At 44.9% G+C, this 6,561-nt stretch overlaps 1 pseudogene; it reads left to right on the forward strand.

Annotated features, from left to right (window-relative positions):
* Positions 1-5,012: 5,012 nt before the first annotated feature.
* Positions 5,013-5,690, forward strand: LOC148802212 (proteasome subunit alpha type-6 pseudogene; annotated as a pseudogene).
* The last annotated feature ends 871 nt before the right edge of the window (positions 5,691-6,561 follow it).

Consider the following 6,561-nt stretch of genomic DNA (forward strand, 5'->3'; position numbering starts at 1 on the left):
GGGAATGGACCTCCTTAGGCCTTTCCCCTTGGCCACCGGGAACAAGAGGTACATTGTTGTGGCAGTAGACTGCTTCACTAAGTGAATCGAAGCCGAAGCCTTGGCAACTATTACAGGCAAGACAATTTAGAACTTCTTCTAGAAAAACATTATTTGTCAATTTGGCATTCCATACATGCTAGTCACCAACAATGGTTGATAGTTCGACGATGCCAAGTTTAGAGAATGGTGTGGAAGCCTTGGAACAAGGCAACTGTACACCTCGGTTGGCTACCCTCAAACCAATATGCTAGTCAAGGTCACCAACAGGACGATCCAAGACAAACTGAAGGCAAGATTAGACAGAGCGAAAGGGTTTTGGGTGGACTAATTGTACAACATTCTCTGGACATACCAAATGACACCTTGGATTGCCATGGGTGAAACCCCCTTCAAAGTCAGGGAGCATCACTTCAAAGAAGATGACCTCGTCCACAGAAAAGTCATGATTCCCGAACCTGGCATCGAAAAGCTTGGCCCAAACTGGGAAGGGCCCATAAAATCAAGCAAGTAGTAGGATCCGACACCTTTCGACAAGAGTATATGGGTGGAAGACTAGTATCTCATACATGAAACTTTGAAAATCTCCGAATGTACTATCAATAGGAGTGTAATTACTTTAGTGGAAAATTGTAAATGAAAAGTGCAAGTTCCTCTCACCTCGGATCTTTCTTTGGGTAAATGTTCTCATCACCTCCAGGTGCCAGGACCCCTCGGCTGATAGACCGCATCATACAACCTTTCTTAAGGTTATACGTCGGGACCAAATTATGCCCCCCTCGGCTACCCGACCATAGCATACAAACTTCCTTAAAGTTATACGCTCAGACAAAACATTGGCCCAAGCCATGCGACATTTTGCGAGTCATACGCCTACTTGCCTTTTGACCTTTTGTGACTAAGGCAAGAACTTCTGGGACCTCGACTACTGTTGATAAATTAGGCCATAACCCCATCCTTGGCCTCAAAGACCGTTAAAGAAGTGAGTTTTTGGAGGCCAAAGGGCCGACGTTGGCCAATTACATAATAAAACACATGACTAACGACACACTAAGTAAACTACACTTCCCTACTAAGGCAACCACTCGACCTCGGCCACAAAACCCTAGGGTAATGACGCACTAATCATGATGTTGGCCTCAGCCACAGCCACCTTCCTTCTTTTTCGGTAAGGCAACGGGTTCCAAGACTTCAATAACTGCTATCGAGCGGCTCGTGGTGTCGGCATCAGCCTAAAAGACTCTAACACAGAACGTCCTCACGAAAGACTAAAGAAAGAACACTTTTGCAATAAAGAATTACTTTATTAAAGGATTGGAAGTTTCTTTACTAAGATGCCTCTTTGGGGGGAGGCCTTGACCATTTGCACAAAACAAAAAAGAAGAGAAAGAAGATAAAAGAAGAAAGGAATACCATCTTTTGGAAAGGAACTTAACTTGCATTTACTCAAGTGTCTTTACAAAAAAAGGGCCTCTTATAGGAGAGGCATCAGCCCCTTACAAAAAAAAAAAAAAAACAAGTTTTAAGGGCACGTAGGCCCAAACAAAAGAAAACAAGAAAATAGGTCTATCACTTGAGCTTCATTAGCGAACAGATTTGGCTGGTCGACATCAAAGCTTGAAAGGAATTTTGTCACTTGTGCCTTGTAGTCGTCAAAGCCCTCTAAGTAAGCCTGGGAGACAAAGGTGGTCAGGTTTGTCTTGTGCTCCTCTAAGGTCTTATATTTTTCGACCGCCTTTGCCGCCGATTCCTCCAACTGTTGCTCCATTGATGCTAGGGAGGATTTTAGCTCCTTCAAAAGCTCCCTATTATTCGCTACCTCAACATCGACTTTTTTGCGACGCTCATGCTCGTCACATGCCTGGCCCTTGACCACCTCCCGACCGGACTACACCGTGGCCACTTGTTGCTTTATATGCTCAATCTCCTCTTGCGCCTACCAAAGCTACTGGATCAACACCATCTATACAAGAAAAAAGAAAATTGTCAGTCACATACCTCCAAGAAGACCTCAGTGACATGATAGACTCGAAGAAGTGCACGCATACCTTAACGGCCTTGTCTAGAAGTGTGTCTTGGACCAAATCCACCAAATATTGTGTCCAGGACTTGCAGTCCTCAGGAAGGATCATGCCGACCGCTAGTTACCATTCAATGCTAAGAACTGATAAGGAGTCCCCCCTCTCGAACACTCCACTGTAGCTGGAAAGTTCGGTGAGAGGTGAATAGATCATTCTCTCAGGGGTCAAACTACCGAGGCACTACCTAATGTGACCCCCCCGAGGTCCCTTGGACTGGAGCTGCTCGTGCAACTAAAGTCTTTTGGCTTGAGTGTCTCAGGCCATTTTGGTAGGGCACTTTTGCGCCTGTGTCTTCTTACAGGCCGCCCCGGCCTTGGTCCGTTGTCTTGTGCCCCCCTCCTTCGGCTGACGTTGAGGCATGCTTCCAATAGCTCCCTTCCCAACGGTTCTCTTAGACGCTACCTCCAACAACTTTGTCTTCCTGCTACCTTCCATTTCTACAAACAAGAAAAGCAAACGGGTCAGAAAAGCGCCACCAAACTCAAGCAATTTCACAACTGGTAAACAATGAGAGCATCCATACCAAGGGGGCAAGACAAAGGCCGTTCATCACCAAGGCCTCCTCCTTCACCAAGGGTCTGGCATGAATCATCCCTCCTAGTCAAAGCCGAATCATCACGGCCTTCTCCTCATTACTACTACATGGCTTAAATCTCTCGGTTACGTATCTAGGTTCCCCCAACCAGACCGAAAGGACCACCCTTGGGGGTAACTAACAAAGAAGAATTTCTTCTTTTAGTTGTGGATAGATGACGGGTTGTCCACCACCCTTCCCCATCGACCTTGGAAGTACCACAAGCATTCCCCATTAGGATGCTTCCTCAATGCAAACAAACTCTGAAATATGTTCAGCGTCACTAACAACTCTCGGAGATGGGCCATCACCAATATGACTACTATCATCGTAACAGCATTGGGAGTGAGTTGGTTAAGGGTGAGGTTGTAATGGTTCAAGATCTCAGGAATGAGGGGTGCAAGGGAAACCACAACCCAAAGTGAAGGTAATGCTCGTAGATGCGCACCTCCCCTTCAGGAGAAAGCCACATCCTATCACCCCTGAAAGGGACTCTAACCCTATAGTCCCATAGAATTTAGTACTTCTCGACCAACGCGCAAACTTGCCCCTTGCTGAGAGTGATGCCTAAGTTGGATCAGGGATAATGCCCCAACATCATGCCTTGACCCGCTCCTCAGTCGTGGGTTCCTCGACCTCTTCTACATCTACCGCATCAAGGTACCCAAGAACATTCCCTAGGGCGTCAGCCCTTGGCCGCGTGGAACCGGTACTCTCATTGGCAGAATCCACACTCTACTGGTCGCACTCAGCCCCATGAGGCATAACGCTCTCCCTTAACACTTGGACACTAGACGTCCGAGAGGAGTTCTAAGAGTCACTACTGTCACTCCTATCACTACTAGGAATGCTGTTAAGAGTACTTCAGTCAGGAAGATTATAAGCCTTACAACCAGAATCCGAGACCGACATGTTGGAGACAGGAATTTTTTACCTAAAGATGTTAGTTAAAGAAGGTCTAAGGGATTAGTTGTTGATAGCCGATGTCTTCAGTAGCTCCAAGGCGAAAGGTTTTGAGCAAATGGTGAAGAGTTGCTCGACCAGCTTCCCTATTTAAAGAAAAATGTATGGCTCAAATCCAATTGATCAATGGTTGCGGACCTACCAACCTAATAACCCAAACCAATGGGCTCTGCAAGACATTGACCTCGGGAGACAAAACAATGCCAAGAGACGGGACTAGTTCGCCCATTGTCTCTAGCTCAAGGACGTGACAAACCGGACCCTCAATGCCGTCTCTTGCACGGCCTCAATTAGTCAACTCCGGCGCCCATCCTACATATGGACCTAAGACAGCTGATGTCAGCACCCGTACGGAGCACAAGCAATGCACACTGATAGCCTATGCCTGTATAGACCACGGTCACATGCCCTCGGCTTGGAGCGATCCTTTATTTATGCGAAGGATGAACGGAGGAGCAGACGCCAAAAAGTCGTTGAGAAGAGTTCTATAGCCGAGGTCGACGCCACCTCGCGAATGTATTGTACTCTCTTCTACCGAAGTCGGGGCCTCGACACAACCCGCTAACTAACCTCGGTCACTACGGCCTTGAAAGTGGGGGGCAAGTGATGTAGGGGTATCTGGCCGACCTGTAGATCTTGACACGTGGCATAGGCCAAATGCATCCCAGCCATCCCACGGATCCTAACACGTGGTGTCAGTCGAACGCACCCTGACCATCCATCAATAACCACTGCCAACCGCCAGCACCTGCTCCCAACTACTCGGACTCTAAGGCAACTCTGACTATAAAAAGGTGTTCCCACATTTAGCTAAAGACACTCTAGAACTTAAGCTCTAAGTCTCCTTTCTTATTTAGTCTGACCCCTTGCAGTCCTCTACTAACTTGACTATCAGAGTCTTTGCCCTTGGGATAACTCACGAGGCCTCTAACATCTTTATTCTCTCAATAGATTGGACCCGTCAACCTCGAACACTAAAAATTACGTTGTTGCCCTCAGCTCCATATTCGATAGCAACAGGTGCATTTTAATTTTAATTGTTTTTTAAGGAAAAATTCCATATTGGCACTTGGTACCGAATAGTCTCACTTTACTATCCAAACTTTAAACTTTAAAATGTACCACTGCAATACCTGAACTTTCGAAAATTATCAGTTTAGTTTAAAATCATTAATGGACTAAGTGCATGCATCATCTAATTTTCTTTATTAACCAACCATCTAATTTCTTGCGCAGAAAGTTTTTTATTCCACTCCCCTACCAAGTACTTCTCCGCTAATTTCTATCAGAGAAAAGTGCAGAGTCGAGGAACTCAACCTTTTGTCGTAGAAGGAGCAGGTTATTACCGTCAAATAATGATCTTCTCCCCAGAACGTCGTCTTTTTCAAGTTTGCTCTCAAGGCCGTAATGGCCAAGTCGAGTATGCTTTCAAGGCCATAAAGGCTTTCGGGTTCAATTCAATATGCATTGTTACACATAAGAAGTAGATCCAGGACAAGCTTTTGGATCAGACTAGCGTTACACACCTTTTCGCCATTACCAAGTACCTTGGATCATTAGCCACTGGAATGACACGCGGTGCACTTAATTAGTTCAACAAGCAAGAAATGAAGCAGCTGAGTTCTGTTTTAGATATGGATATGAGATGGTTGTGGATGTATTGACCAAGTGGATCTCAGACAAATCACAGATATACACTCAACATTTCTATATGCACGAGACCTCTTGGAGTAGCTGCTATGGTTTTGGGCATTGATGAAGAAGCTGTGGCAATTAATTTCTTAGAGAAGAAAGTGAAGAATGATCCTACATTCTCATACGAGGAAACCATACTGCAATTTCCGCTATAGAAGGATTATGAGGCCAATGAAATTGAGGTGGGGAGTAAGGAAAATCCACTTTTCAGAGTGTTGTCCACGGAGGAGATTGACGAGCATTTGACGGCACAAGTGAGCGTGACTAATAAGTCACCGAGTATGTACTAGGGCCACATGGCATAAACTCTTCTACAGGTTGATTAAAGACAAAATCTGTTTTTTTTGGTGGTGGTGGTGTTACTCTACAACTGGCCCCATACCTACGTGAATGCTGGTTCAAGGTTTTTTTCTCTAAATGCTGGTGCAAGCTGATACTAAAGTTTCTGGCCCCATACCTAGGTCACTAGGTAGGTTCAAAGAGCTCCAAACCATGGTTTTCAAAACCAGACCGGACCGGAAAAACTAGGAACCAGTTAGGTAACTGGTTCCATTTTTTTTTCCAAAACCAGATTTTGGCCAAAAAAAATTGATTTCATCAGCAAATCGCTCACCCGGGTGGTTGAATCGTTCGAACCGTTCAAAGGTTTTGACTGTTTTTTATTTTTTTGAATTACTTTTTTTTATCATAACAGTTCGAACGGTCGGCCCGTTTGACCTGGGAATTGGACCCCTAACTGATTCGTTCCTCGGGTCGATTTTAAAAACCTTGCTCCAAACGCTCTCAAGTATTTGGGGTTTTCCATCGAAGATTGGTAATTACAACTCTCTTAAGCAAGAATACTGAACAATATTTCTTCTAAAGGGAAATTTTGGAATTTTAGAATTGTTTCAAGTTGTATGTGACCTCAGGTGCATTAGATAACTAACAGACCATGGTTTTTAAAACTGACCCGATGATCGAACCGGCTAGGGGTCCGGTTACCGATTTGTACGGTTAATCGGCCAGTTCAGTAGCTTGCTGACCAAAATCAACGGTTTTGGGGAAAAACCGGAAATCGGTCATGGTCCGACCGTCCAGTCTGGTCCAATTTTGAAAACCATGTAACAGACTATTAATGACAGGTACTAAACTAGCAGTTTTTGTGAAAGTTCAAGTACTATAGCACACTTTAAAATTCAAATACTAAAGTGAGATTACCCCTAAAAT

Source organism: Nelumbo nucifera, chromosome 2 (genome assembly GCF_055504915.1).
Source record: "Nelumbo nucifera cultivar China Antique chromosome 2, China Antique-T2T, whole genome shotgun sequence".
In the NCBI taxonomy this organism is placed as follows: Eukaryota; Viridiplantae; Streptophyta; class Magnoliopsida; order Proteales; family Nelumbonaceae; genus Nelumbo; species Nelumbo nucifera.